General features: G+C 40.5%; 1 long non-coding RNA gene across 7 annotated transcripts in view; it reads right to left on the bottom strand.

Moving 5' to 3' along the window:
* Positions 1 to 254: 254 nt before the first annotated feature.
* LOC128151825 (uncharacterized) overlaps positions 255 to 27,112 on the bottom strand; it is a 147,487-nt gene continuing 120,629 nt past the window's right edge. For 3 of the 7 annotated variants that reach the window (XR_008238473.1, XR_008238475.1, XR_008238477.1), the window contains 3 exons: positions 16,861 to 16,966; positions 4,687 to 4,865; positions 255 to 4,485 (listed from right to left, as the gene is read on the bottom strand). This is a non-coding gene — a long non-coding RNA (uncharacterized LOC128151825). The remainder of the gene's footprint in view (positions 4,486 to 4,686; positions 4,866 to 16,860; positions 16,967 to 27,112) is intronic. The other 4 variants (XR_008238474.1, XR_008238478.1, XR_008238476.1 and 1 more) reach the window with 4 other exon arrangements.

The following is a 27,112-nucleotide window of genomic DNA, read 5'->3' as shown; positions in this document are numbered from 1 at the left end:
TGTGAAAGCATAACAGGCTGACAGACTGTTTATTGGAAACCTGCCAGAGAAGCCAAAAGAAGAGACCATGTTTCAAACCACCCAGTCAAAATGGAGCTTGGGAGTTCACCACAAACTTGAAAGCTGAGTTTAGCACCAGCTCAGCGGTGCCCTACCAATGCTGTGACACATTTTAAATAACGGTTTGGTATTTGTATAAAATTCTTACTTGATTCGTTCTAAGCTGCCAACAAATCATCATTCCAAAGAGAAAGTCTCTGCAATATTAATTTAATCAAAACCATTATTCAGAATTTCCAAACAGAATTTTTTTTTTCCCAGAATCACACAAATGCATAAACACTTCATCTACAATATCTACATGTTTAGCTGCAAGGGACTGCTGTAATTACTTTAGCCGTGGATCATGCCATGAAGTACTGGTCTCAGCCACTGTCCTCACATCATTGAAATTAAGATATATTGAGACATTTTTTATTATGGTCTACAGGGATCCTGTACAAACAGCTTTCAAAAATGCAACGCCACAAGAATAGTACTGATCTTAGCCCATCCAACGTGTATAAATATACAGCATCCACAACAAACCAAAACAAGCTATTTCACTACTTAAAGGCCTAATGATGCTAGATGGAAAAGGCAAGAAAGGGATGGTAGGTGGGCAAAGAATTACTGACATACAGAAGCAGGTCCGTTTTCTGGGGAAAAATTGTGCCAGGGATAGAAAATACATAACAGAAAGCACAAAGTTGTAGGCAGGGGACAGATATGAAGCTGGTAAACTAGTACAGGAAGGTGACATGGCAGTGAGGGCAACATCTGTAAGGCCCTGAAGGTGAGGCTGGGAAGATTTCATGTGATGCAGCTAAACAGGAAGCCAATGAGTGGCATAAAGGTAAAGCAAAACTACTACTGGATCACTTAATCTACTGTCATGTCAAGTCTCTATGCAATTCACAGCTTACAGATTTACCAGCTAATGCATTCCTCACGGCAAATTTCTAACTGAGCCAACTGTGCAGAAAGTTTTCAGTTGGGCTCCACCGAGAACGCTGTTTTGTTCACAGCACAGAGCAGTGCGGGAGGAGAGGACTCTTGTTTTCTGTCATTGCCGTTGTATGACGTTCAGCACACTGATGGTGGCATCCTTACTGAAACGCACCATGATTTGTGCAACCCTGTGAAGGACCCAGATGCAGAAACAACCCCATGGTTACACTCTCCGGATAACAGAGACCTGGTCCGTTGTGGTCATGAGCAACTTTGCCACTGGGGAGAGGAAAGAGGACTGTGCCGGTTGCTTTGCTCCAACTATATTGCTTCCCAGCCTGTTTATAGTGTAATTTTAACAGCCATGGAGGACACGTTACTTGGCTGCCCAACTTGGGGTACACAACTAGCAATGAAGGAGGGGGAGGAACAGCAGAGGTAATGGAAATCATAACACATAGGCTACAAGATCATAAGAAGTCTCTTTCATAACTCAGTGCAGCAAACAGGGGTAGAGAAGGTGAGTTTTGGGGTTCAGAGTACAATCTGGAGTTCGTCTCACCCAACTAAATGCAAATAAACTCCTCAGGGAGAAGTGGAGCTGTTCTGCATTTATGCCAAAAATAAACGAGAACAGTCTCTCATCCAACATGATAACTACTTCTTCTGATGATTTCTTTTGGCTTGTTTCTTTCTCACCCCACAAAATGCTGCGTAATGGGCAAATGAACATGGAGTTCTCTTGCAATAAATTGGATGAGGGAACAGAGGGAAATCAATTTCTTTATGATGGCTCCTAGTAAGAACAAAACCAGAATGCCTAACGAGTGCTGGAATGATAGATGGAGTTCGAGGACAAAGTCTATTATTACATTATGTTAAACTAAAACAGCTTTGTTGACTTCAATACATTTATTCCAAATTTTGTACAGATAGAGACTGTGACTGGAATACACACAGTCTACAAAGTTGTGGAGCAGGTTCTGGAAACTGGAGGGGTTTCTGCTTCTTCTGACAGTTAGAACTAAATGGGGTCAACTACCAATTATACAACACATACGGAAAAAAAAAAATCTAACATTGCTAGCAAAGGATATGCCAGATGAATTAATAGGAAATTTCTCTAATTTATGAGGTTTAAAAAAGAAATTCTTACCTGGGTTGGAACTAAAGAGAGAGGAATGAAACTTTACAAGGACATTAAATAAATCATTTTAAAATAGCAAAACATGCTCTTTCCCATAACATGCAGGCGACCAGCAGAAGTCATGTGTGTAAGAAGATATTCTCTAGCTCAGAGTTTAATTGGAAATTAAAATTAATGTCATATACAATAATTAGAACGGGTGTTCTCAAACTTTTTTTAAACATTTCCCTTTGAAGCAATAGTTTGCTTACCCTGTTTTATACTCTTCACACCTATTAAACCAAAAAACATATATACATAAAAACATAATTATGAATAAATCCAGGCTCCTGCTCCAAAACCCTACTTCCAGCAATTTATAAGGTTTGAGGCGGACTGTCCAGTGGGATCATCCATCCCTCACCAGACAGCCTACCTCAAACCTTATAAATCACTGGACTATGATAATAATTTATCAGAGGTACATTAAAGGCAGAAATTAGCACCTGCATTAATGCCTAATCAGGGCTTTTAAAGAATCTTCCCATTGCCATACAGTGTTGCCCCCCTTGGCAAATCTGAAGATAGGCACCAGACCAGAAAGTGCTCTTATCTGGAGCACTGATTCCTACAATGCCGTGAAAGAGCACTGCTCAACTAATGAACTCCTTTTGTAAGAGAACATCTTTCATATCAATGCTAAAAAAAGCATATCAATGCTTAAAAATTCAGGAGCCATCCACAGACATTAGGATGGAGCATGTGAGTCACATCAGGAAGTTACCATTTCTGGGACATTCCTCACGGTGCATTTTTGAGAGCAGATAAGGAGGATTGGGTTCTTCAGTTTGCCGTGGCTGGGAGATAGTGATGTTTCTGGTCTGCAGACGGCAGAGGAGGAAGCGAGATACTGCTGCTGCCAGTGGCACGTTGAAGTAAAAGAGGTCCCATGGTCAGACTACAAATGACTTTGTGGAGTGGACTTTGCAGAACTCCACTAGCAGTGCAGCTGAAGATAGCATTCCTCACATGCATTAGCGTCTAGTAACAGGGCATCCTCCAAAGCACTGATTCTTACATCTTTATCCCTGACAAGGAATAAAAGAAAGTCTTTATCCCTGATATTCCTGATCCCTTTATTCTGATTCCTCATGTCTTTCTTGTATCCTACGGGGCAATATCAGAGGAATGGTGGAGCATATCAAAACACGTGTGTGTATTTATTTGTTCATTTATTTTACATGTTTACAAACCCAGGACCTTGGAAAAGTGACTTAGAAAGAGAACGTCTGCCTGCAGGCATATGGACCCTGAGGGTTACAGATGACTGCAACCTTTTTCTGAATTACAAATTTTTTACTTAATTTTGAAATTGAAATGTCAGTCTTCCAAAAATTTTTCTTTTTTTAATATCCAAATGTTAAAAAAACTACTTCTGCTTATTTTATACCTACTCACATGTTTAGCTGTTATTTTAAAGGGGGTTCTAAAATCTCCTGCTAACTGTTCACCAGTAGTTGTGGTTACCAGTGACACCTCCTGTACCAGTGTCCTCCTGAGTAAAAAGGGAGAAACCTCACACTATGAACCAAACATTCATGACTAATTTTCCCATCCAGAGGCTCAAAGTCAAAACCCAGTTTTGTGAAGCATGTAAACCCACACTTAATTTTAAGCTCTGTTCTTGGACCATGCATTTAAGGTTAAAAATTTTGCTGAATGGAGATTGCCATAAGTGCATCTTCAGTGCTCTGCTGAATCAAGTCGCAAATGCTGATTAAGTTGGAAAGCTAATTCTTATCACGAGGAAGTTGAATAGAATCTTAGAAGACATCTACTTTTTAAGGTCAGATTCTAAGCTCTGATATACACTTTATATCTGTAACATCTCAGAAAATGTATAAACACATCTGACAAACTGGGATGCACGTCTGTTGGCCACTCCCGGTTACTAGACAGGCTATCAGATTTGCATCACACACATATGTGTGTTTCCTGGCTCCCCTCAGTATGTGACCTACTTGAGCTTCCTATGTGGAAGGTTATGGTTTAAGAAGCAAAGTTCATGAATCACCCTCTTTATACACCCTGCCCACAGACAGTGTGCTTGCGTATGTAAGCTCCTATGGACCATTTCATGCTTGCAGTCATTGCAGCAGACATTTTGAAATGGTTTGTGCATGCCAACACCTACCTGAAAGTAAAACCATGCCATTAGAATAAATTCAGGACATTCCCTTTGTCAGCTACAGAATACAAAAAATTCTCCTGTGCTTTTACCTCGGAGCAATACCCATTGGCTTAACGAGTGAGCAAACCAAGGCAAGGCTGGATTCAAGATTTGCAGGGAGGCATTCAACATATCAGCCCTGCAATAGGAAAAAATATTCATCAGCTTTGCAGGAGACCTTTGTTTGTAGCACAAAGCCTCCTAGATCACGGAACAAGTCTGTCCTATCACCTACCGCATACATGTAAAATACACACTGCCTCCTGTCCTCTGAGCACAGTTTGAGGACCAAAATCACCTCTCCTGTCAACCCCGACTGAGCAGTGAAACCCATTATTACCTCACTCCTCACTCGGCCTCCTCGGAGAGCAGTGTTCAGGTTTCTTTTCTCCGTGGTACTACATCAGTCACTATTACCAGCCTTCAGCCTTTGCTAGATCTGTTACACATCATTCTGTAAATATGTTCACAAAAATTACTTTCCAGCCTAGGTCAGGATTCGATGCGTATCAAGAAGACCTATAAAAGGAATAGAGCCATCAGACGTCACGTCATTCTGAAACAACCCCAAAAAAACAAGTCAGCTTTTTGGAGGAGACAATAGGCTTTGAACTTGGTAATTACCAGCTATTCCTGATGACTGTACATAGGAAAAGCCACAACCTCCACTGTTCACGGAGGCTGCAGATGTAAACCCTTCATTATTGCTTCTGCTATATAAATGTTCTTTTGCTTTCCCGTGTATTTAACCTTTATGATGGCAAAGAAATTCAATGTTTAAATTAGCTTTAATTATGTTTTTCCTCGACTGTTGCAACAAGATCCCTTGAGTGACATCTTTATTTGTGTAAAAGGCAGAAGAGTTTGCAAAAATGGGTTTTAAAACACTACTTCTGGCCCACAAAAGTATTTCTCTCGCAGGGCACAATAGACAAAGAAAGGAGACAAAATGTTGGCCTAGAAAAAAACCCTAAGATGGAAAGAGTTTTCAGGAATCCAGTTAAAACAAAGTGTTATAAAGATTACAGATGGCACTTCAGCCTGAGAGGACTACATGACTTGGGCAGACCCTTTCAAGGCTATCTATCTAAATTGACTAGTGTCCACAACAACATAAGATTCATAAGGCACAAAGCCATCTTTGCTCCTCTCCCACATAATGTGCTTTTTGAGGTGCATTAGATTTTACGTGTAAAATGACTGTATACTTCAAGATACTTAAGCACTCTAATCTTTGGAAAACAGAAGCCCAAATACTTTTAAAAGTCTGGCCCATTATCAGGTGGAAACCTGGTCAGATTCAAGAAATTGGTAAAAGCAATTTCAGTCACTTCTTTCTTCTCTCTGTTCACCATCAATATATCCTTTTCATATATTGGTCTAATTTAGGCTGCAAGCTCTACTGAGCAGGGAATATGTCTTTACATTTATAGAGTGCCCCATAAATTTATGGCACTAGATGTGTTTTTATAATAATACGTAAGAAAAAAAAATCAATTATTTCAGTGAAATGATACTTTCCTCACACTAGCAATTGATATTAATGCCTCCAGCAATAGCTGATGCTGGCTATATCAATATCAGAGCCTCAGAAAGATCCTGGAAGTTGTGCTCATGTGTTTCTGTAGTGTTTGCATTTTGGACTCTTGGAAAGTAATAAAGCACTGCAATACAAGATGTCTCTTGGCTCCTTGCTGACATAAAGGCACTCTGCTTATCAGTGAATTAAAGGCAACTTCTTACATTCACATAGCTAAATCATTACTGATGTAAGACCATTACATCAAATGACTAGGATACACACAAGTGCAATGCACTCAGCTTTTGTTTCATTATAAGTTTCTTTGAACACTGATATAACTGCTGCACCTCCCTTTATGTAGGCCTTTTGTCCTCTCAGCTTTTTTAAGTGCTTCTCTGGCCCACGTTGCAGGACACAGCGTGGTTTCAGGCATATAGTTTGCTCTAATGGTATGCATGCAAAATGAATGCAAAATATGCAGCCAAGATAAGCCCTGGCAGATCTGTAAAGCAGAGCGGAAGAAATCGTTTTGCTCGTTACCTTTAAAATCTCTTCCATTTGATAATTATACAACCAATAGAGGGAGAAAAGCACTTTTCTTTGGCAGAGGTGTGTATTTTCCTGTAATCGTGCAGAACTTTCCAGGATGCCTACTCTTTATTTGAATCCTTAGGAATTAATTGTTTTATCCACCCATTTCCACAGGACAAGGCCACTAGATAATGAGACCCATAAACCTTTATAGCTAAGGAAAAACACGGATAACATAGAAACAGGCAGAGCCTTTGCTGGCATAAAAGGACACCTCTAGCTAGTTAACAGGAATAGCCAATGCATTCCTGATCATAAGCGCAATGATTTTAACAGCTGGTCTCACAAAATAGAACCCATAATTAATACATTTGAAACAAACTTGAGTTGCTAGATTAGGGCACTCTGTTCAAGCAGTGGGAGCATTCGTTAAATTGAGCATCAGATATCCATTGTCTGAACATGGTACTGATAGTCGCATTGTAAAGCTGATTTTCTAATATTCTTGGGATGCAATGTACTGCATTTTTTTCATCATTTCCTCTACATGTAAACTGATCTCCTGCGTTGAAGCAGTACTATTTAAAACAAAAGGGTTTGATTTATAGCCAGTCCCCAGCCTCATAAATCACACCTGCAGTGTGGTGCTCTGAGCTCCCTGTGTTCTGCCAGCATTTACCTTTTATAAATGATTTGGGTTTACCTCCCATTGTGATGGAGCCTAATACAATTGCATTCTTCTCTCCCAGCATTCACTCTTGCTGTTGCTCATTATTCCCACTGGGAATTCAGACCTAGTTTTTGCAAGCTTGTCGGGGGGGAGGGGATTGATCGTGGTGTAGTTTTTTTAAATTAAGGAATGTTGAATTAAAAATTTATGTTTGCATTCTGTAGCTTTTTCTATCGCTAGACATACTATGCAGCGGACTTTTTTCCTCCCCATTGACTATGCTTATATTTAAGCTCCCATTTGCTAAGCTAATGATTTGGAACTTAAGGACAGCAGCTTGAAATGTCCAATATACAGAGTATTTGACTTCCGGAGTAACCCAGGTATGCACATCAGCCATTCTACAAACTGCATATGGAGCTTAAATTCTCATTTAAGAAAAAAAAATTAAAAATAAAAAATAATGACTTGCGTCCCCCAAGAGACTAAGTGCAAGGATTTTTTTTTTAGCTCTCAAAATCTATTGAAGTGTCCAAAAGATGTTTATATAATATTTTGCAATTGTGTCTCAAGTTCTCAACCATATAACAGTTCTAGCTGGTTAAGCACAGTTCAGACAGTCAGAGATAACAAGACTTGCTCCTTAGAGCTGACAGCCTTAAGTCCTGATTCAGGGAATTATTCCTAAGTCATGGCACCATTTAACTGAGATTGATGGGATTTGTGCAAGTGCTTTGATTTCCTCTGTACCAAAACAATTAATGATTTAATTTGTTCAATTAATGACCATCATCACTGCCATTTTTACTGTTAAAGAAAAACAAAGAATTAATTGTAGTTTGAGATTGGTAAAAGCCACAAAATCTGAGTTACATTTCTGTCACAAATACTCAATACAGCTTAGATTCAGTTTTGGAGTCCAGTCTTCCGAGCATTTAAAATGGAGTCTGTTATTTGATGAGATGGTTGCAAAATTTAGACTTGAGATTTGGGAGGCTGCAGTGCGTGTCAACGGAGATCAGGCTCAGACCTAAGTAGTTGGAAAAATATTTCTGAAATGAATAGTAGTCATTCAGAAAAGCTACTCCCTTTCCAACATAACTCACAGGTGGACTGGAATAAGTGGACCTGTTCCAGTTCAATGAAGGATTAAGCTAAACACTTCTGTTTTCAAAGTAGATTAAGTGAAACAAGAAGACATTTTGATTCCTGAATTAGAACTGTCCACACGTGCACTTATGCAGGAAGAGCTTTTGCACTTTAAATGCAAACCTTACTTTCATCCAAATTAACTTTCAAATGAAGGCAGCAAGCCTTGAATTATTGTGTCCATTGTTTGAAAATTCATAGAAAAGTATTTGAATGAAAAGTAGGCTTCTCAAGTTCATAGTGTGGGCATAAAGATAATCAGTTGTAACAGTTCTTGCTAGGTAATGACTAGCCTGATTTTTAGAACCTGTTTTGGATTTATAGTGACTGATTGTGTAAAAACTAGTGATTCCAATAAGTGCTTCCAAAAAAGAATTTAGTGAATTCAAATGTTCTGAACAACTGTTTTAATTCTCCAGCAGTTCAAAACTAGACTTTATTGTGAGAGAAAAAAAAAAAAAAGACTCATAATTACTGAGAAGCAAACACCTAATTTTTAATGCCAGTATTTGTTACCTCAAGTTTAAATTTCTTGGATTTGTAACCCAAATATGATAGAGCCATGAGAAGAGATGGTAACTCTGCAAATATTGTCCATCTGATATTTTATCTTATTGCAGGACAAGGTACCAAATCACTGCATGAACCTCCTCCCTCATTGCAGTTATTGTTTGATCCACAGGTTAGTTTTACCATTGGTGTTAACCGCAGTAGAGTGCAATTATGCAAATCCTGGTACATATGCATAAGGTTAAATTACATCTTGCTGTGTAGCCTTGTGCTGCCACAAAAGCAAACCTGCAAAGTATGTAACTCCATGCACTGTTACAAGTCCTCTATTACGATTTGTTTTATGAAGTATCTTCATATATTCAGCCTCTCATGAAAAGAGGTCCAGGATTATAAGCTTCATTCTGAAGTATCTTCACATGCAACCATGTCCACTGAAATATTAGAGAGTTTTATTGCGGGTTTGGGCCAGCAGTATTTCAAGTCCTTTTTATTCAATGGCATGTGAGGCAGCATAGTCATGACATATAACATATTCTTATACATTTGTTTCAAACAACCCTAAAATTCCAATGTTTCTTCCTGAAGGCAATGTCTTTATACAAGGTCCTATCAAAAATAAACCTGCAATAAAAAATGTTTATGTAAAAAAAGAGATTTTTAGTTGAAAGCATAAAGCCTGCTCCTCCATCAAAGTAGTCATTTGGGTTAACTTTGAAGCCTGATTTAAATATTAGCAAATGTGCAAGATTTATTGTTGTCTTTACACAAAGCAAAAGGGCATTAAATGTGCCCCAATGTCTTCAATGAATTAAACTCATTTCCGTAAATGTAGATATGTTTCAGTTAATGGCTTTGTTTATAATGTGAAGCAGCAATTATAAGCTATATCTGGAACACTGATAAACTCATCCAATCACCTCTCAGATACTGGCATGACCAATTTAAAGGGGACTACTAAATTTATGCCTGCTAAATTTCCATTTGCACACACAACTGCAGTAGCTGGAAATGTGCAGTTTGATTTCCATACACAGCTTTGACTTCCTCACAGACAGTGCTAAAGACAGGTATCTAGAATTCTACTGGAAATTTGCCCCTGTGACTCCTTACATGTTAGTATTCTTGACATGGTCCATCCAACTATTTTCTGAGTTCACATTTATATAATAAAAAGTCTTGCAATCCATTATGTTATTAGAATGGAAATGCCTGCCCCAAATGCTCCTGTAATAGATCTGATACTTTGAGAATACATTTAAATATCTAGACCTAGCAGAAGAGGACTGCCTATTTCCACTTCTGCAGCTCATTTACCCCTGGGAGAAATCAATAAAGAAAATTTAACCAAGAAACTTGCAAAATAAATATCTGATAGATGCATTAATATGCAATAACAATCAATAAGGAGGGCTTTCCCAGCATTAAATGACTAGCTGGAGGAACCATTAACTGTGAGAAATTTCCAATGCAGAGTGGAATGTGATCTTGAAAACACTTACGCACATTATCAGTCCTCATTCTTACAAAATAATCCCGATTTGTGAGAGCCAGATTTACTCATTAAAGTAACATCCTGCCTAAGTACCATAACATATCTATTGTTTCTTAGGTACATTAATAAAGTACCATTTTTAGACCATTTGTTAAAAAGTTCTGCAAATACTACTTACAAAACTATTTAAAAAAAAAAAAAGGCAGTTGCTTTCTTAAGAGCTTTAAATTTTAGAGTTGAGTTCTACGTTCCCATGGATACACTGCTTCAGTCCTATAATGGTCTTGCTTCAGCACAGTAAGCAATAGGGAAAGGGACTTACTCTGAACATTTCAATAGGCTTAGCACCTTCATTAGCTAAATGTTCCTCCAGTGGAGCCCAATGGCTCCACCTTTTTTTTTTCCTTTTTCATTCTCAGAAAGAACTAATTCTTGTTCGTGGCCCTGCAGTTGATCTCAGCACAATAAATATGCAACTGTGTCATTTCTCCCCAATACACCCCAGGCACCTTTCTCTGGCTGGGTCACACAGTGTCAGGTGGTTGCAAACTACTTATCATCATCCCAGATCATTTGTACAACAGCAAGTATCATCACTGACCTCCCCCTAGAAATGTGAAGTTTTTAGTTTATACAGAGAACCCTGTTTTCTAGAAGAATTCTTAGAATGATGGAATGGTTATCAACACAAATAACAATCAAATGCCTCTGCTCCAAAAGAAATGAGTTATTCTCAGATGTCGCATCAATCCCATCTTATCCAATTGTACATGTGAGGAATAATTCTCTGATGCTACAGGTTGTTCTGCTTTCTTGCTCTTTGATGAAGAAGATCATTATGCTCCCCAGGATAGGTCTCAAAGACATTTTTAAGGAAAGTGCTTGACAAAGAGAGAGCAATCTTGGAAGAAAAAGAGCCTATAAAGAAAAATAATTTTCTTTAGATGCAAAGGGGGCAGAGAAGGGTAATGTATTTCTCAAAAGGTCAGTAATGGAATACACAGCTTCTCATCCCTATGTCACCAGTTCAGATATAGCTGACGTTGTCAGTGATCAGAAGTGGTGAGTTTACAAATGCTGATAGGCTGCAAAACATCCAAGAGGAAGAGTGATTATCTACAGCAGCATCAGAGGTGGAAAGGAGGCAAAATGGGGTAAAATTAATGTTAGCTTTCAAAATAACATGAAAACGCATCTCTAGACAGAATACACTTAAGAGAAAGCCTGTCTTCATGGTGAGGTGGACTAGTGACCTAACAGCTGTTTTCTACAAGATGCTTTCAGACCTAACAGGACCATTGCTACACTCAGGTCAAATGAAAATTTTCCCCAGACTAACTTCTAAGATTGCTGCTGATCTTTCAAACATTCATCAAAACTCCTCTATCATCTGGTCCATAAAAAAACCCAATTATCTATGCTTGTTAGGTTCAGAATGGCCAGCAAAGTTAATTATAAAGTTATTCTTTATTTAAAATATTATTGTCAAGTTCAAAATTTAAAAAATCATTACCACATTCACTATTTTTAAGGTATTCCAAGTGATGCTGAATGTCAATGACTGTAAAGCTAGCCTGTGCATCCTGTATCACCATCAACACCATTAGTTTGCTTTTACTGTCTTCTTTCAAGTTTCATGTAGCCTCTTCAGCCCTGGGGCTATGTTATCCTATCTACTAACTAGTACATTGGATTCTGATACTGCCTGGGCTTTCAGGACACTGCTGCAGAACAAATCACCATCACGATCAATATCTGGGGAGCCGTGACATTGCTAGATGTGAGCTTGGCTCAATGACTCCATTAGCACCATCAATACACATCCAATGGCCATGTGAGCAGCTATGTGATGTAGTACTAGTCACTTCAGAAGAATCATTGACTGACTTAGTGCACAGACACAGAACTGGCAATTAAATGAACTAACAGCTTCAATTTACTTGCCATGATCAATTCAAGCTACAGTGCAGTCATGCAGGGAAAAGTTAGGAACAGCATGACCAAGCCTGAACCACAGCTCCTATTTCGTGACACACAGTCTCCCAATAGAGAGTTCTTCTGGCAAGGGCAAATAAGACATCTTAAAAATAATTTTTCACGGTTAATCTTAAAGGTGGTCTTTCAGACACAAGGAAAAAGATTTTGGCCAAGAAAACTATGGAACAATGAAATGGAACAGCTGCTGAGTGGGCTGCAGATCTTGTTTGCAGTGAGAAGGGAAACATCCTGCATCTAGAATGGAGTCTACTGAGTATCTGCATATAACCCATACCTGGGTCTGATTCTTTGCTGTCTCGCATAATGGGTATTTAAATCTGTGCAAAGACTGTGAAACTTAGTCACTCTGGGCAGACTTTGACACCCACTTTGCAGCCCACAGAGCAGGACAGTGGAGAGCTGGTCCCCAGACCCAGCATAGGAGCTCTGTGCCATTATGTGCAGTAAAACCTACATTTACAGTATGTTTTTCCAGGCTCCTCCTCGTCCACTTTTTTTCTTCATCCTGAATACAGGAATGGTTTATTTACTTTTCATATCTCTATCCTGTCTGAAAAAGGTACAGCACTCTTTAAAACTGATAAAACACTAAGTCACACTGAAGTGGTTTTGTGAAACTCATCCAAGTTCTTCAGTACAATTGACGTGGTTTCCTTTTAACATAGATTTGGCAGAGTTGAATAGACTCCCTGGAGACTCCACAGTTATTTTCAGTAGCGACAAGAGCCCATCCCAAACATAACTTTCAATCTGTTCATCCCTCCTTGAATACTAAGTAGAGCCTTTTCCTGTTATAATGTACTGAAACCAACCCTGTGTAACAAAAACACCTCCAGCACTCCAATACCACCTGAATTACTTTCTAAGATATGCGTCCTAATGCCACAATTGCTCTCCTTATTAGATGTAGATCAGGCCAAAAGGACTGTGCAATGCCTTTTATCCAACCCTACCAGCATGGGAAGTTCCACTGAGAGATACACATTTGTGTCAGGGGCAGCATATAGCACCTTGAAATTTAAAAGAAGCACTAATGAAGAGAGGATGCACCCAGAGGACAGCAGAGATTTAATGCAGGCCAGAAAGTGTTGGGATTCCTCAGAAAAACACAATTAACTTTCAAAATAAAGTGCCAACTTAGTAGTAGTTCTATGTAACAGTATCAGTCAAAAGCAACAACAGAGAGAATTTACACCTTTTTTTTTTGGCCAGTGACTCATATTTTTAAAGGCAAGTAAGAGAATTCCCCACCATTGGTCTTTTAACCCATTTGTATAGATACAGGATCTCTGCAAATGCAGTGCAGTATCAGTTTTGGCAAAGGCATGGTTATTATGGAAGCAGTAACTTTGATTTTCCCAGTAACTGTCTGCACATAATCTCACTAAAGTCTTACACTACAACAATAAAGTTTGGAGACTGTTTTCATGGTGTTCATATTATTTTTTCCTGGACTGCAAGATTATTCTAAAGAAAAGAAAACAATTAAGATGCATTGTTTGATTGTGATCACTCATTCAAACAAATGCATCATTTACAGAAAACATTCCTCTCACATTTCACATTCTCCAAGTTTATATAACAGTGTGCCCCCTCTTTCCAACAATTTGCATGCAAAGTCTGAAAAATTTCTCTCCTAGTAGGAAAAAAATCTTACCCACACACATGCTAGACACCTTTTAATGTCTTTTCAAAAGGAGATGGGTCTCAGGATAACATGCAAGACATGAAAGGCCCGAAGACTGCGTACAATTCTCTTGTGAAACAAGAGACATGATGCTCCGACAGCGCAGCCAGCCTGTAAGCATTACTATATGTCTGCAATCCAACCTGTCTTCAGTCCCACAGCACAGCTGCAGTCCCAGGGGGTGGTTTCCCGCAAGCCCATAATGCCAGGCTGGCTACTGGCTCTGACAGCCCGGGCACCAGCCCTTTCACAATTCCGCACATCTCAGCCCCTCTTCAGAGTGCACGTATCCGAGTGCCAGTGCCGGGGGCTGATCAGCCGCAGTACCCGGCACAGAGGCACCGCGACAACAGTGCATACCTAGAATGTAAAAGGGGATCTGAAGAATAACTTACCCTGACAGATAACGGAGCCAATTAAAAACAGTGACAGGACGTCTGCGCAGCTGTACAGAAATCTCTGACAAAGGAAGAGAAGTGCAGTGCTATCCCGCTATCTCTGCTCAGAAGAGAATTTCTACCGACTTTGCTGGGCATTGTATCAGTCAAAAAGTAGCAAAGACACAGAATTTTGTTGTCTTAAGAGATTTCTCAGTTGCATGACACATGCATTCAAAAGATAACAACTTCAGTTTCCTATTACTATGAATGCATTAAGCTATGTTTAATAACAAGAACAGCATCATAAATATCCCTGAAACCATTTTGTTTATCTTCTGGCATTGAATTTGATATGACTAGAAACACTTCAAAATTTGTTAAAATAATTTGTAAGCCAAATATTATCATCATGGAAGCTCACGCAAGTGCTCATGCCTGTGTACTGGAAAAAACATGAATAGCACATTACATTTGGCATGACTAGTGGGTGGTAGTAAAACATTGTAGAACAGGTTGTAAGAACAATTTAGAGTGGTACCGAATGGTTGTATTATTAAATTTCAACATATTGTTTAAGACAGCAAGTACATGGTCTTGTTCTACTCTTTAAATTATTATTTATATGGACTTAGCTGTCCTCTGTTAAATAATGTCATATAACCATTGACCCAAAAAAGCAATTGATCAGCTGAACAACATAGAAACATTTAGCATCTGTATACAACGCAGCAGCCTTTTTGCAGTTTGTGTACCTAAGATGAAGTACTATATAAAACCACCAGTGCCATTCAGAAAAATGTGTCTCCAAAGGAAATTAATTAGAATTACTTTAGCCAACTTGTTCTAGGATTGCAGCCTAATGCCAAATTTTGCCAGGAAACCAGTCCTGGTCTCTTCCTATTCCTATTGCTCTCTGGTGGCAGACAGGGGGTGCAGGGGCCTGGACACTTTATTTTGCATACATTATTGACTTCTCAGTTTACCATCAGTTTGACTTCAGTGGGAGTCGTCACCAAAAAGAAGACAAGACTTGGTGTGTGACCAGCTCAAAAGACAGTTCATTCTCTGACTACTAAACATTATGTAGAATATTAAAAACCAACTTTTGCAAAACCCAGCTGGTATAGGCTTTGTTGCAAACTGCTGAAGGGTGTACATTACCAGTATTTACACTACCAGCCATTTACTAGTGTTCACCCTACCTCCTATAGTCCTCACACGTCCTCCCTGGAGAGGCAGTCTCAATGCAGCAGTCCCTCCTGCACACTCAAAATCTACACCACCAAGAATCCAAACAGTTCTCCCTCCTATCCTGTACTGAAGGAACTATTAATTTTTTTAACGTGCCACACAACCCACTGCTGACACCAAAAGCAACATTCCCAAGAACAAGATTGGGTAACAGATTTTGTTCGACGCCTTTAAGCCTTTGAATGACAAGATGTCAGCAGCCCTGATCAAGCAGTCATAGAATCACAGAGTCATAGAATGGTTGGGGTTGGAAGAGACCTCTGAAGGGCATCTGATCCAACCCCCCTGCTCAAGCAGGGTTACCTGAAGCAGGTTGCCCAGGATGATGTCCAGATGGCTTTTGAATATCTCCAAGGATGGAGACTTCGCTGCCTCTGTGGGCAACCTGTGCCAGTGTTTGAGCACCCTCACTGTGAAAAAGTGTTTCCTGATGGTCAGATGGCACCTCCTGTGTTCCAGTTTGTGCCTGTTTGAGTCCATAGCCTGATAGAAAGATGACAGGCAACAACCAGCTGGGGTACTAGGCACAGTGGCAAGGTAAGCAGGCATTGCTATATGAGAAGACAGAAACTACTCCAAACCTTTCTATGCACAATTATAGGCTCCATACACATAGGGACCTGTTTTTCACTCCTTTAATGGTCCTGTCATGAGGTTTGTGATACAGCTTCTGTCACAAGCTCAACTTGCACCCTTCATGCTCTCCTATCCCTATCAGAAGGTCAGCCTCCATCTCTGTAGTGATGGGCACACTTAAATAAATTACAGTGAAACTTCTGCAAACCGTCATCTGGAAAGGGCCAAAAAGCCTAATTTTGTTCATTATGGAAGCTTGGAGGCAGGAGTTTGAATCTTTGTTCTGGTTGGGTTTTTTTCTCTGGTAAAATATCAGTTTAATGTTTTCGGAAAGATTTTGCCTTTTTTTTGTTTTTTGTGGGCAAATCATCAAAGCCTATTAGTGTAATACTTGCTATCATTCATTTACTGGAGAAAACTCGTTAAACACATGTCACTTCAAAACTGCGTGACATAACATGAAATTGAAATGACCTTTATTTTGGCACACTACTGCACTGACTTAGAGTATTACTAAGACCTAAGCATTGCCTGTTTATGAATGCCAGTCAGGCTACTAGTACGGCTCTAATGTGCTCAGAGATTGTGCAGCCTATGAGCAACTGTAACTAACTGCAAATAGTGAAGTAGCTGTGGGGGAAGATCCACAGCTTATCAGGGGGAAAAGCCACTACTTTGAGACAATAGATTAATTTATGTTGGAAATTTGACTAAATAGAAGTGGAAACTTTGACCAATTACTCACTTTTGTCAGATGCTGTTTCAGTGTTTGGCCTCCTGTCTTGCAATCCATGAACTTGCATCTTGGGTCTAGGTTACTTCTTCCCATACATATGGTTCTCACAGCAAGTCTGTAAGAGTGACAGCTGAATGAGTCACGGTCATGCTTAACTTCAAGCACAAAGGTGTCTAATTCTTAGTCTTATAAATGCACATGACTGCATCATAAAAAGCCACAGGCTACAACACAGATCTTCAAAGCACTGCCACAGAGCGCACAGATGTGTATGTCAACCCTCTTGCACCCACCGTCCCACTTTCAGGACTCAGGATAGTCAAACAAGAGTCAGATTTCCACTCATTTCCTGAGGTTGCTCAACAGCTTTAGACAGCATCAGATGGATGCTGTGGATCACTAAGTTTCTGTCCCCTGGACCTTTTAACACACATTCAGCCGTCCCCCTCTCTCATCAGGGGACTCCTCCTGAAGAGGTGCCGAGCTCCAAGACAAAGACATGACTGATTCTTATATCTGTTCCAACAAGGGGCTCCATGGCTATAGCAAATGCAGCATTTCACTGTGTCCAACTGCGGTCCTTCTCCTGAGGCCTAACAACACAAAAGACATTTTGTAATAGCTCCCTTTGAAATCAAATTAGTAATGTTTCAAGGCGTGACCCGTAAAGGGCTGCTGTCCAGAATCTACATGTGTTTGACAGATACATCTTCCACCTAACAGGCCTCTTCAAGAGTACAGATGGAATCAAGATGTGTGAACAGAGCTCCAAAAAGAGAGCCATGGGATATCAGGATACACAGCAAAGCACTCTATCTCAACAGATAAAAAGGAAACAATATCAGATTCAGATACAGTGTGAAATAGCTCACTCCAGCTGGTAGGACAGATTCTAACACCATTATATAGGTGAGATTATTGCAGAGGAAGATGCTATTCCATATGTGCAAAAGCTAGCAAAATACAGCCCAAAGTAACTATATAACCTTGTGCCAACTCCTTAAAAAGGTCATACAAAGTCACAAACTCCTTTCTACATATGTCCATACACTGCAAAATGCTAAAAGTTACTGTGGGCTGTAGCTCTGTATACCCAGGTACCTGATGGGTTGGAGACTAGAGTCTTTTTGAAAGCAGCTTATTTTTACCTAGCTAGCTAGCCATTTGTTAGCTGAAGGACTAAGCTTGGCAATTTATGCACAGTGTGTGTTTGGTTTCAAAGGGCTAATAAAGATCAGGGGACAACATTTCAGAGATAAACACGTGGCACAGAAACTGTGGGTCTTGAGGGTAAAACAAAATGAATGGAAAAGTTAGAAAAGAAGATGAGTTTTCAAGTTTGCCATGATGTATTTGCTTATCTGCCAGAAAACTAACCACTCCATTGTCCTGCAGGGTGAATCTCTCTGGAGCAGGAGTATGAAGATGAGAACCCCTCCCTATGGCGTATGAAAATGAGAAAGCATTTGGTGGCTGGCCTTTCGAAACATCCAAAGGTCCCATTTGAATGTATAGAGAATTAATTTAAAGCAGGGCAACTTCCTAGTGCAGGCCAGGGCTCAGCTCCATAATACTTTTTCACATGAATTCACAGACAAGAAAAGAAAAATCACACTAGTATATCAAAAACCCCTACAGCAGCCAAATAAAATGAAACACCTGCTGGCAGGAACTCTACCAGCTACTACTTGTTGCCAGTGTCTCCCATCTGAAAAGGGCACACGACTAGAGATGAACTATGTGTATTTTATAAGATGAAACAGAGTACAAGGCAAGGCCCTAAAAACAGATAGGCTGTGCAATCTACACTACGGACCAGCCACTTCTGAAAAGAAACCAGCTACTTTAGGCTAGGACTAGGAGCCAAGGCTGAAACACCACAGAGAAATGCCTGTGATTGACAACAGCAGAATTCACTGATGGTATAACTCAACTTATATCAGACTCCCAGTGGCTCATTTCTTCAACGACCTTCAAGTTCTGCCTCCGCTAACAACAGGAACGGCAATCATTTCAGGAAACAGAACAAATTTCTGCCTTCTCACAAGAAGAACAGAGGAGCATGCAGTACTCTTACACAGTTCTGAGATAAGGTTATAGCCAAGATTTGGCCCAAGTTTATACATATCAAGATTTTCAGCTGCATTTGATTACTTTAAAATGCCATAAATCACTGACTAACACTCAAGATTTTCACATAATTTTTCCAGGAAGTTACTTTAGTGACCAGGGAACTGTCACAGTGATTACAGAACTATATGCAAGTGCCATCCTGATAAACCTGACATCCCCGTGAGACGTGTGCAATATGAGATTCAAACCCTGATATGAAGGACCAACCCAAACAAGGTGGGAATTCAGGTCACTCTCCACGTTCAGGCAGATCTCCCTGCTTGGTCAGTTGTCATATTGAGTTTGGTCATTAACAGCTGTTCCTCAGGACAGGAGTGAGAAAACCAGATCTCTACCACTAGAATTTGATGGTCAATGACTTTGCACATGAATCCTAGTGTGGCCGCAGCTCTCTCTCTTGGATTATAAACCTAGTTAAACCTTTGATTAAGGAGTTAGTAAATGAATGGTAACCTGATCGTTGTCATCTGTATCAGCGGCAGAGTTACACTCTCCCATTGTATCTGAGGCAGTAACTAGTGTTCTCCATGTGACTTGTAAATAACCTTGGCCCTGGAAACTGTGCTGTTGGAGTAGTGGGTAAGAGGAAGCTTTAAAAAAAAAAAAAAAGCATTAAAACTAGGACTAAAGCCCAAAGGCAATGATCAGTCTGTCTCACAGACTGTCACTCAGGTTGAGCTGATGCTTACGCACCGAGTTCCCCCCTAGAGTGGTACCTCTTTCTTTTCAGTCTATCATGACATATTTACAGCTTTGTCTCTCAGCTGTCCCTACTGAGACTCCAGGGATCCACACTGGCCCGTCATGAATGTTATTTTTCTTGAGCTACTACTGCTTAGAGCCAATAGAAGATATTCAGCAAGGAATTAAGAGTCTGTGTTAATGTGATTTCTGTCATCCCCATATATCCTGGATTAGGTTAAACATATTCTTTCTCCCCTTCCCCTTTTCAGCACTGCTTCCAAATGTATATGATATAGAAGTAAGCATGCATTAGCTACATCTATACTAGAAAATTGAACAAGCCTGGGACTGTTCTTCAGGATTACAGCTACTGGTTGCAGATAGTTCCTATTCATACTACTTAACCTTCTTAGTCTCCAAAACAAGATGGTCAGGTACGTATTCAGAACATGTCCCTGGTTGGAGTTAATCCCTGAACGGTGCCTGGAAATTATTTGGGAGAATCCTAGTTGGCCCAGGTCTAAAGCCTGCCAAGGACTCTTCTAACACTTTAAGTGTAGACAACACAGTGACTGGGAATGTTTCCTCACAGTTTTTTCAATAGTATAGACATTGCTGTAGAGAACAGAAAAAGAAACTCAAAGTCATACAGAATCCAATGTCTAGTGTTTTGGTTTTACAGTTGCTTTCTTTTGTTTTCATTTAAACTCCTGGTCAAAACTGCCTTACAATCCACCAATATATCCTACTGGTTTACAAAACTATTCAATGCTCCTATGAAGACCTTGATTAGCTGTAAATGTATTATCAAACCTGAGTCATTATATTAGACACAGGAAACACTATGGGTAGGTAAATTATTCAATCACACCCATAAATGATATAAATCTTTCAGACCAGAAGGGGTCTAACTGTCTTTCAGACCTCCATGGAGAAGGAGGAGAGACTGAGTCTCTCCTAAGGGGGTACCCAAACTGTATCGTTCAGCAGATCTAAAACAGAAACTGAGTCATATTAGAGAGCAAGCAAGCATTTACAGGTCTCTACTCTAGAACAGAGTACCCCATCTCCTGTCTGAGTGTGACAGGTCCCACGCTAAGGTCACTGGTTATTGGGTTATTCAAGCATTCATTGTTGATGCAGAGTCGATCTATTCCTGCTCAGTTATGCAGCTAGGCCACATCAGCCCTCAGTTTCACTGTCCTTTCTCAAACAGACATGCAGACACAAGGACAGTGGTTTCAAATCCTTACAGAGTAGAAAAGCTCTCTGCTCAGAGACAAAAATCCCTATCTCTCCCTGGTATCATTACTTAGTAGCAGTAACTCCAAGGTGTTGAGACCACATTTAGCTTTATGGAATAAAACATAACAAGCTGTCAAAATGTGCATAAATAAATTAGAGTCATTATTCCAGCTTAAGGTTCTGGGGACATAAACAATCCTCTTGAAGTTCGCTGTGACATATTTTGCAGCAGGAGCCAAGCATTAAAATTACGTCCTGTATACAGAGAGCTGTAAATGCATTCTGTCTTAGGGCCTGGCACTGCGGCGCAGAAACCAACAGGCCTGCCTTGGAATAGAAAATAAAGCAGTCCGGGGCCAATTCCCTGCCCCTGAGCACAGGTTTTATGGCACAGCCCACGTCCATATGGCTAAACTCTGTCCTTCTGCTCACTCCCCAAAGAGGAGTCCTCATCCGTATCTGCCTGGCTCACGCTGTTGCCCTAACCCACATCCAGACACCATTGCAGAGAGTGCTGGCTGGCACAGGCAAAACCATGCAATGGAGCATGCTAAGAGTTACACACCACAGGTCACTTCATGCTACTGCTCCTGGCCCTGTCCAGGTTACCAACACAGATACAGTCTGGGACTTCTGCTAGGATATTACCCTAAAACATGTTTACCTTTCCATAAGTGACTTCCAGTTGCATAATAAGAAATGCAGTAAGCAAGATCCAAAAAAGGCATGAGGAATGAAGACATACATAACATTTTGTGTGTTTAGAGACATAAGGGAGCTGTACCAGGTGAGACCACAGATCCATCATGCCTCCAGCACTAACCAACGGCACAAACTTTGGAAAAAGTATGAGATCAGGGTACGTGTGCAGTGATACTTCCTCAGTACATCCTCCTGCAGCACTTTGTGACTTGGGGACTTCCTGAACCAAAAGTGGTATCTTGGTATTTAATAGCCCTCTGAGGATTCTTCTGAAAGAAAATGAACTCTGGATTTAAATGCTGCGTAATTAAAAAGTCAATGAAAATAGGCTTTAGCAATTTGAATTATAAACAAGGAGCAAACCTATTCATTCAGAAAATGCATTTTACATCAAAAGAACATCAAAACAAGGATGAACAAGAGTAGTGTCATTAAAAGACAGTATCAAGCTGAAAGCTACAATCTCTAAGAGCAAAATGGCACTGACATCCTCACAGAAGGCTTTTGCTTGGGCTCAGTGCACACAAAACAAAACCAAAACAAATTTCATAGCGTATTCAAGACAGAACCTGCTGTGACAGAAATCAAAACAAATGGCTAATAACTCAGCAGCAAAATGTAGGATCCTTCCTATTTTGCAACCAACAATTTTTATAGCAAAGTTTTTTCCTGATGTTTTCTGGTATGCGCCTTTAAGGTTTTGAAAAACCACCATAGCAGCTGTGTCTTTGGGTCCTGATGGGTACTTCTGAGCTACTTGCTAAATCCATATTAGAAGCTGAGGCAGCTGTGGCAGTATGAAGAACTGTCCCACTCCTGAGTGGGAAATTCCATGAGATAAAACATTCTTGCATTTTGTCCAGCAGAAATACTGTATTTCCACTGAAAATGCCATACTAATAAGCTCACTAGTGATGTCTTTTCTAGAAATAAATAAGACAGAAAAAATTTCTGATGCTCTCTCTCTGTCTCCCCCTCCCCCCCGCTTGTTTCCTCCTTCTCTTCAAAGTGGGAGCAAGGTGGTAAAAACAAAGAGCTAAATGCATTTTTTCCCCCTAATAATAAAAAAATGGATATTCCCATACTTGTCCCCTGATGTATCAAAACAATACCATGGGAAAACCATTCTGCTTTCCAAAACTTGTTGTTTACCACAGAAAGGAAAGACTCCCTAGAAACACACCTAACACAGAAAGGTTCTTGCTTGCTCTGTGCTTACTCACAGCTCAGTCACAGCCACGCAGGTGCAAGTTTTAACATCCATGATCTGACTCCTCTGAGACTTCCCCTCACCTCCGTGTACTTTGTAAACATGACACAAAAGCGTTCCAATATTTTTATTTGGGAAATTAGGGAAAACCTACAGAAATTAATTTGGAGCAGATGACAGCACAATTCTGACTAGAACAGAAATCAAGAAGAATGCGAAGTCTTCAGCCAAACTTGGGAAGGAGGTATAAGGTGCTGCAACGCAGAATTCTCACATTCTATGTATCACCATCTGATATACATTAGAGGAATGCTGGTTATGTCATTTGTTTCTGTTCTGCCAAAAATATCCTCATGCAAAATGGTGACAGCAGTACTGCCAACCTCACAGGGATCCTGTGAGGACAATGAACTGCTTTGCGGTGTTCCTACACTGGGCAGATATTAGATGAAGGATTGAGGAGCCCAGCACCACCCTATGGCCTCCTCATATGTCAGAGAAGCATACAGGGCTCTTGGCATGCAAAGCAGCTCTATTCATTCTCACTTGTAAATACTGTTGTTATGGATTGTCAGCTACTCAAAAGAGCAAAACACAAGCCCAGGGTTTTGCCAGCAAAGGCCGTGAAGCAAAAGCAGTTGTGATCTAGCTGTGATCACTAGATACCAGCCAGGGCAACACAAGAAAGACAATATCCAAAGACACGCAGGAGTAGGATGGGATCAATTTATCAGCCAACAAACTCAACATAATTACCACTAGCTATAAACAAGCTGATTGCAGTACTATTTAAACCTAGTAAATTAGATTTCCTTTCACCAGGAGGAACAATCTGTGCTCTGGTGCTCTACTGTGGACTGACAGGAAGGTAGGGAACCATGCATGCCACTGGGGAGAGATCTGTGATCATTTTACCTAAACCAGCATTGATCTGGATTCCTCAGATCACTAATCACCTTCAGATTACAACACAACCACCATACCAATGCAAGACAAAAATGAACTGTTTACAGCTATATGTGTAAGATCAAATTAAATAGAGAAAGGGGAGGAGGGGAGTGCAGGACAAAAGAATCTAATAAAATCAGATCAGAATACATTTGGGTTGCAAAGCATTTAAGAAAAAAATCCAGGAAAAAAAAGTGTTAAATGATCCTTCAAAGTAACCAGTAACTCTAGTAAGTCAGCCATACAGCAAGGGCTCAATGTTCAATACTAGCTTTACAGGGAAGGGAAGTGTTTTTATGATGTGGAAACTATAGTGAGGGTAGCAGGTGACACAAGCCCCTCAAAAACATTGCATTTTCAAAGCAGTTTCAAACATCCTCTCAGAAGTAACAGTTTTATATGACAGTGTCCTCAGGCCTCTCACACCCCATCAGTGATGTCCATATCTTGGAACATACACGGGAAAAACAGAGGCATCTCTACAAGGTATCCCTGGAAACAGGCTAATACACAGAAAAGGCAGCTTTACAGAAAGACACCGTGAGGTTCCCCATTTCTTTTCCCCTCAGCCTATGTTGTGGCAGGAGGAAGGGCAGACATAATAAATATGGGAATCCCCCAAAAAACTAAGAAAGGCTTTTCTGAAAATACTGTGTGTACAAGATTATATCCTACTCCTTTCCCCTCTGGTGGTTACAGTCCAGATTACATAGGCACACCTTATCACTGAAGACAGACAATTAAATATGTGAATGGCTGTCAAGTAAATGGTCTGTGTTCTTGTGAAACCATTTCACCATTCTTCCACAAACAGGAAAATATTTAGCAAGAGGTGTGCAAACTGGGCACAGATGCAAGAGTGCGATTGAAAGGTGGGTGTCATCTGCTGAAAGCAGATCTAGACAGAAGGATTCAGCATGAAAAATATTTCCTTTGTCCTCCAGACTTAGAATTTTCTTCCTCTGGCCTGAAAATGTTCATTACTTTTATTCTGAAATTTCGAGTGTTTTTTCTGTTCACACTTCCAACAACAAATTGTCAACTGTGATCCCATATTTACAATATTTCTCAGAAAAACCTATTGATCACAGCAAAATATTCCCCTGCTTGCTCACATAGACTAAAGCATTTGAGGCATTGGAAAATACAGCAGAGAATAAAACATTCAGCCATTAAAACCCACTTACTCAGTTTCTCTCTAACAGCCCTTCAGAGCTTCAGTTCAGTGACATGAGAAACTCCCAAATCTGGAAAGTGGTCAGTCTGCAGAGAAAGTACTTTCCAATGGCTTTGATGTGTTCTGGTGAGACTCTACATTACTCCAGAAGCCCCGGGGACGTACACTGTAGTAATATAAGGGTTGAAATTTCTTCTTATATTTTTGCACCACTAAAATCCTACATAATCCTCATTTTGAAGACTTAAGTGAGACTTAAGCAGTACATAGCCTCATACCAGGTCTTCTTTGTGTTGGCACAAATTTCACCCAGGCAAGACAATATTTGCTCAGGTGCAGTACCTTGGGAGAGAGTTAATCCCTTTCATTTCTGACACAATAGTTATTATGTACAATAACTAATAAAAGCCACTCTCGAGATCGACAACCTACACATTTTCAATTTCCTCTCATGTACTCTAGCCTTTCATAAGCTCCTTTGATCCTGTATAGGTGTCAATCTTTGTATGCATATAGGTCACAAGAAAGTTCATCTCATGTTAATAGCCCGGTCACCTTCGGATGCATTGATTTTAAGCAATTTCCATTTCCAAATTTCAATTTATCATCTTATTTCAGTCACTCCATTATTCTCAAAGACGCCAAGCTACAGGGACCGTGATTTTGCTTCGACTCCATATTAAAGAGGAAAAAAGTCAAGTCAAATATCAGATTTTCCTTCTTGCCTGGCCAGTTGGAGACACACGTGCAGACTGTACCCTTCCCCGTCAAGGGAAAGGTGGGCCATCTGAGGCAGGGTTTACTGGGACTCCTAACCCAGCAGTAATATTCCTGAGACAGTGATCAGACAGAAATCAGGCAAAATGTGGAATCGACTCACACAGGCTCAGGATGCCTTGTGAAATCTGCACCGAGGGCTCTGAAAGGGGGGAAGGGCAGAGGGCTGCCTGACGCAGGCACGCCTAGAAGAGCTCTAAGGCAGGGTGCTGCCTTGGGTTTCTGCATGGAGCACAACCCTCCCCTCTTCTCCCTCCAGCACCAGAGGCCGAGCACAGCCCTTCACAAGTGTACACGGTGGACGCTGCCACAGCCTGGACCACCCCTCCCAAAGTAAGACGTCCTCCATAGTTTTTCCCCTTTTTCCACAAACCACCAGTACCAGATTAATGCACCAAAAGTCCTGCCTTCTTTGCTGCTTCAAAGAGGGACGGATGCTGCCAGCGACAGCATGCAAGTCAAGAGGGACTGGACTTAGTCTTTTCTGGGAAGGCAAACCTTATAGAAATGTTTGGTTTCACTCTGCTGTTTGACATTCCGGCTAGTGGGAAGCTTCGGGAACCTGTTCCAATGGCTTGTTTCTCCTGCTCCCTCCCCTGGCAAACTGAAATCAATATTGTTAGATTCTTTAAATTCCCTTAAAGACTCTCTCTCTCTCTCCCCCTCTCCCTTTCTGAGGTCACACAAACTTTGCTTTGGACTCCAAACTATTCATTTTTCACATTACTCATTTTAGGTGTCTGAAAAGCTTCTTACTCATCAGCCCGTAGAAGGAAGTGTTCCTTTTAATTTTTTTTTTCTTTTTTAAGACAAATAAGAGATACATATCTCAGCAACAGAAATTAAGTCTCTTCTATGACATCGCAACAAGATGTCTATAAGCCTGATTTGCAGCCCCCCCTTGGCACATACTTGCTGGCTTTGCTTCACACTCACTCAGAGCCCTTTATTTCTGTAGACACAGCAAAAAACTGTGCCACTTGAGGAAATCTGGGGTGCCTTTTCATCCAGGTAAAGTAACTGCAGGGAATCGTAGTGAAGTTGAATTCATTTCTCACAGGCCACTGAACACTGTGCTGCACATTAATGACTTTTGGTAGCCATGAGCTTAAACTAGAGCTTAAAAGCTGCACAGCCCAGCGTCAGCCTCCAGAGCTCAGCAAGGACTCCTGTCAGCAATGCCTGGAAAAGAGATGAGCACGTAACACAGGAAGTGGCTTGTGAAACAAGCAGCTCCCTTCCTCATTTACCAAAAGTTCCCTTTTCTGCTCAGCTCCTCTCCCAGACTCATTTGGACTAGCAGAGGAATATACCAGTGCAGCCCTACCTGTCAGCAGGGAAGAATGTTTGTGCCTCTGATTCCTCTGTCTCTCTACCAGAGCTTT

This window comes from Harpia harpyja, chromosome 15 (genome assembly GCF_026419915.1).
Source record: "Harpia harpyja isolate bHarHar1 chromosome 15, bHarHar1 primary haplotype, whole genome shotgun sequence".
Classification (NCBI taxonomy): Eukaryota; Metazoa; Chordata; class Aves; order Accipitriformes; family Accipitridae; genus Harpia; species Harpia harpyja.
This window is presented reverse-complemented; position numbering and strand designations above follow the sequence as displayed.